This window comes from Phyllobates terribilis, unplaced genomic scaffold (assembly GCF_046119375.1).
Source record: "Phyllobates terribilis strain yellow unplaced genomic scaffold, ASM4611937v1 Scaffold_7__3_contigs__length_470593459, whole genome shotgun sequence".
In the NCBI taxonomy this organism is placed as follows: domain Eukaryota; kingdom Metazoa; phylum Chordata; class Amphibia; order Anura; family Dendrobatidae; genus Phyllobates; species Phyllobates terribilis.
The window spans coordinates 378,843,183-378,849,197 of record NW_027362767.1 but is presented as its reverse complement, the minus strand read 5'-3'; positions in this window follow the sequence as shown (position 1 = coordinate 378,849,197).

Below are 6,015 nucleotides of genomic sequence, written 5' to 3'. Positions count from 1 at the left end.
ATTCCCTGTAATGAGACAGATATAGGCCACTGTGGACGCCGTCTAGCCTGGGATCCCACGGTGTCATTTGTTTTAGGCGTGCATAAAAGTGCGGTTGGCCACAGTTTTGTGCACTTCTGAAAAAAAGGACACCACTAAACAGAGGCCAGACGGAGTCCAGAGTAACTCTGCTGCTTCATTACAGTGAATGGATCCTGCAGGGGTTTCATCTGAATTACATCACTTGGAAATTTAGATGGAAACCCCGATGTAAGTGCTCAGCCTAGAGCGCCGGATAAATGTTACGTAAAATGTTCCCAATAAAAGCTTCAACTCAGTCCTCAAAAAAAGCTAGTCCCCACTCAGGTCCGTCATCTGTTAAAAATATAAGGGACTTCCAAGTTACTGGTAGCAGAAAGGCTCTGGCAAAGCAAAATGACCCTTGCCCCCCAAAAGAAATTCAGAAAATTTTGTGCTCCCAAATCCAAATGCCTATTCTACAATAATTTGTTCTCCAATTGTCAAATAGCACTCCGTCCCCCCCAGATCTCACCGTATGGCTAAGCGGTACGATACAGCCACATATGGGGTATTGACACTTTTAGAAGAAATTGTGTGACACATTTTGGCACTATTTTTACCCATTGCCCTGTGTGAAAATGTAAAATCTGAGGGTAAAACATTTTTTTGTGGTAAAAATATAATTATGATTTTTTCACTGCCCAATGGTATAAATTTAAAAATTAAAAAATACTCACTACTTCCCTAGATGAATTCATTGAGAGGTGTAGTTTACAAAATGGGGTCATTTGTGGAGGTTTCTGCTGTTTTGGCATGTCAGCGACTCTTCAAATGTGACATGGTGTCTGCAAAATATCCCAGCCAACATAGCGCTCCTTTCTCTTCCGAACCCTGCCGTACACCAAAGCAGTGGTTTTCCCCCCCATATGGGGTATCGGCGTACTCAGGAGAAATTGTACAACAAATTTCATGGTGCAATTTCTCCGGTTATCCTTATGATAATGCAAAATTAGGGGATGAAAAACATTTTTTATGGGAAAAATGTGAAAATTTTATTTTCACGGCTCAATATTATAAACTTCTGTGAAGCAGCTGGGGGTGCAAGGTGCTCACCACACATCTAGATAAGTTCCCTAAGGGGTCTAGTTTCCAAAATGGTGGCACTTGTGGGGGGTTTCCACTGTTTAGGCACATCAGGAGCTCTCCAAACGCAACATGGCGTCTGCTAATTATTCAGACAAATTTTACATTCAAAAAGTCTAATGGCGCTCCTTCCCTTCCGAACCCTGCAGTGCGCCCAAACAGTGTTTTTCCACCACATATGGGGTATCAGCACGCTCAAGAGAAATTGCACAAAAAAATTTGGGGTCCATTTTTTCCTGTTACCCCTGTGAAAATAAAAAAAATTGGGTCTAAAGTAACATTTTTGTGAAAAAAGTTAAATGTTAATTTTTTTTTTCCACATTCCAAAAATTCCTGTGAAGCACCTGAAGGGTTAATAAAGTTCTTGAATGTGGTTTTGAGCACCTTGAGGGGTGCAGTTTTTAGAATGGTGTCACTTTTGGGTATTTTCTGTCATAAAGACCCCTCAAAGTGACTTCAAATATGATGTGGTCCCTAAAAAAATGTTTTTGTAAATTTTGTTGGAAAAATGAGAAATCGCTGGTCAACTTTTAACCCTTATAGCTCCCTAACAAAAAAAAATTTTGGTTCCAAAATTGTGCTGATGTAAAGTAGACATGTGGGAAATGTTATTTATTAACTATTTTGTGTGACATATCTCTCTGATTTAAGGGCATGAAAATTCAAAGTTTGAAAATTACAAAATTTTCTAAATTTTCGCCAAATTTCCGATTTTTTCACAAATAAACGCAAGTTATATGGAAGAAATTTTACCACTATCATGAAGTACAATATGTCATGAAAAAACAGTCTCAGAATCAGGGGAATACGTTGAAGCGTTCCAGAGTAATTACTTCATAAAGTGACAGTGGTCAGAATTGAAAAAATTGGCCCGGTCACGAAGGCAAAAACAGGCTCTGGCGCGAAGTGGTTAAGGTGAACTTTCACAAAGATCACTCACCACACTGCTGTTCAGACTAGGGTACCGGAGGTGGTGGTTGCTGTTCACACGAAGGCTCCCATCTGGCAGAGGTGGATGGACAAGGTTTTTTCTGACCGGTTCTGCTGGCACTCATACGACTCCCACAGCTGTGGCTCTGATGATGGAAGACTCTCGACGTTCCGGTTGCTTGAACTGTCTACGCTGCTTTGGCGGCTGTGGCTGCTGCTGTTCCTCCTGCGGTGGTGACAGCTGCTCCTCACTCATCATGACGGGGATGCAGACACCGCCATCCTGACTGCTTCCCATCCTTATAAAGCATAAGGGCTCCACCTCTTTCGGGCTCCTCCCCTTCCGGCAGTGTGCTCTCTCTCTCTTCTCCCCTTTTTTTTTTTCTCCTTTTATACCACCTTGCGTGCTACGCTGCTGGACCCCCCCTGCGCAGCTCAGCGGCTCCCGGCGAGCTTGCAGCGGGGATGATCGGCATCGCACCCCGCGCATGCGCAGACCCGGCTTCCGGCACGCTACGCAATAGGGCGCATCACGACCCCGAACGTGCGCAGCCCGGACTTCTGGCGCGCTACGTCATAGGGCGCGACGCGACCCCCACGTGCGCAGACCCAGAAGACCTGCCAGCCGGCGCGCTCAGTCACGCCACCATGTGAGCGCAGAGCCGGCCGCAGGACCCGGCGCACGCGGGAGAAGACCCCGGAAGGCAGCCCCTCCCCCCGCACGCAGACCCAGGTAGCAGCAAGATGGGGCTGGGAACAGAGGGCCATCTGCTGCTTCTTCACGGCCTCCAGGCCGCACCGATCCCAGGATCCACGGTCCAGACCCCACGATCAGGTATGCGAGGTACCACCTAGCGAGGCTCCCAACAAGGACAGGAACCAAAACTGATGCGGAAGAGAGGTACCGCCTTTTTATTCAGTAGGTTCCTGTCCTTGGTGGGCGGATACCCTCTCTCAGGTGGTGCTGTCATGGGAGAAGGGGAAAAAACGTCAGCCTTCCTCCAAGATTTGGAGCACAATAGAGAAAGATAGCGCCTTTGATGGTAATCATGTGGAATTCCTTTTCTTTACTGGTTCTGGGATTGACGGCAAGATAATGTTTAGAAAGAAGTGAAAATCTGTCACGACTTTAGGTAAAAAAGGACAGATTAATTTTCAGAGTGACAGTCTTCTGAGACCATCATGCAGGATTCCAAGATAGAAAGCACAAGAAGTTCACTTACTCCTCATGCAGACGTTATTGCAACTAGGAAAAATACCTTGAAGGTTAGAAGTCTGATGGGCATCTCCAATGGTTCGAAGGGTGGGTTAGTTAACTCTGAAAGTTTTCTCAACTTGGGATCTCAATCTGGTTCTTTCAAAGTTTTGGTCTCAATCTTTTGTGATCTGATTGCAAGGTGGTAATGACTGTTTGCAGACTTCTGATTTTGTGAAAACACCAGTTCTTGGATTAGATTCTTCTGTGGAAAAATCAAAAGGATCTTCTACGGTCAAACTAATCAGAAGACTGAAACAGCTCCTCTTTGGTCTGTATGGGGCTAAGATGATCACACTGCATCGATCCCTGTTGTTTCTTATTTTTCATCTGCAATCAGTGGAATTGGAAAGATGGCATAAACAAAGTGAAAAATTTCAATCCGGAGATAGGATGGGTAAAGGAATTTTAGGGTTTAACTTTGCGCTGTTGATTATACTGGTGTTTTGGATCAAAGATGTTCAATAATGGATCCCAGAAGGAGTTTTAATAATGGTTTATTTAGGAACGTGAAGATTTCATTAAAGTGCTTAAAAATAATTATTTTAATATCAATCTTAGTTACCACATTTCTCCTTCCACAGTTGAATTTCTGGATCGCAGACTTTTTCGTGCAGGGACTACACTTTGCACTGATCTTTATAGAAATCCACAGCCACAAATAGCCTGTTGCACTATCAAAGTTTTCATAGTCTTCATCTCAAGGATGCCATACAGATTGGCCAGTTTTCCCGACACAATTGTTCAGAACATGATGATTACAAGACACAGGCCAAGTCTTTGACTTCACACTTCCGTGCCAGGGGTTACCCTAGATCAGTTATTTTGCATGCTTATCGGAGAACTGAGTCCACAACACGGGAATCACGATTTAACTCATTACTGCGACCTCCTGATGATCGACTCAGATTCATCACTACCTATAATAATCCATCTTTGATGGATCTGTAGGTGAAAGTCTGTTGTGGCTAGAATAGCATTTTCCTTGTTTAAAGGAATTGTGCTCTTTATAGTTTCCCTTTTGAAGTGTTTGCAATTTAGAAATGTAAGATTTATTATTACCCATCGGAACAGTTTGTTTTTTTTGGACTAAAAAGCAAAATCGTGAATAGTGACCAAGTCTTTGCTCTGAAACTGGTACTTGCATGACTGCTCCTAGCTCAGGGATGTCAAACTTAAACACAGAGGACCAAAAGGAAAAACTTGGACAAAGTCGCGGGCCAACCAGTACACAAGATAATGGGCCCCACATAGTGCTCCATACAGTATAATGGGCCTCACATAATCGTCCATAAAGAACAATGGCCCCACAGAGGTGGCGGTTCTGGTGTCAAGGGCCAAATGTAACCACCCTGCAGGCCAGATTTGGCCCATGGGTCGGAGTTTGACATGTGTGTCCTAGCTTGACTAAGTTTCAGATGCCTTCTAATAGTCTCTTGCAGATGTGGAGAAATGATGTGTAACAGAAAACCGAAGGAGGATTGGAAAGAAAACATGTTGTAAACATTCTTCATAATATTCAGGATACACAGATTTTTGGTTATGGACTCCCTTTCTGGATGAAAACAGAGAGTCTGATCAGAATGTTAAACTAATAACCTCATGATCAGTTTTGAAAAATTTTGCTTAGCTGCAATAGATCAAAGTTTTGGATGTACAGTGTCTTTTTTTCTACAGTTCTAGCTGAAAGCAGATAGTCTTCCTCTCACCCTTGTGGTATCATCGGCCTTTGTTCTGCAGATTAAGATTGAGAAAAAAATCCCAACCTTTGCCTCTTTTGGAATAACTCCAGTGCTCTAACTTCCCCTTGTCATGGTATTTACGGTTCTTCGTCCCGGATTAGCTTTGAGTGCATATTTAATTCGGCAATAGATGACTGGACTTCTTGCCTAATTAACGAGCACAGTTCACCCAATGGAGCCGGTTCTTTTTACAATCTTTTCTGTACAGGATTTCTAAAAGGGATATTTTTATATGAATCCACCAGTTTCTAATTACAGATGGCACACTTATTAATTTGGTTTTTTGAGCGGATGACTTTTCCCCGAGAATCAAGAAAGCGACAATATTAAACCTCTGCTACACTCGCATAAAATTCTAAGAGCAGCGATGCCTTAGGATGGCAAGTGCCCTCAAGGGGCAGATAGCCACTGGGCCAGGGTTAGTGGAAGCTCCACAGATTCGAATGGAAAGATACACCTTCAGCTACAGACAATGCAACAAAAATTACACCATCTCCTACCATGAATAGGCAACCCCCGAAGAGAGACCAATCAAGTTCCTCCGAGCAAAGGGTCCACCATCACTGTATGAAGAAGCCTGAAATCCACAGTACACTTGCTTGGAAAACTAAAAGTCACAAGCATTGTATGATGTCACCACAGAGGGCTAAGTGACTTATTTTAACAAGCACGATCATGTGCCATTATCAGGCAACTTTCGGGTAGCGCTCATGGGCTGGGGAACACTGCCGAGCAGGGACCACAGCAGGGCTGGTGCAGGAAGCTCCTCACCGATGAACATATAACCCCCTAAGAGCCCAGACCACCAGTGTGGCCAGCATGCATCTGACCTGCAGAGATCAAGAATGGACGTGGATGGAGTAGCAGCGCTAATCGATCCCAGACCGTCTGGCAAAAATTGGGTAAGCATGCCAAACGCCACAGGTACAAACAACCTCTCCAGCC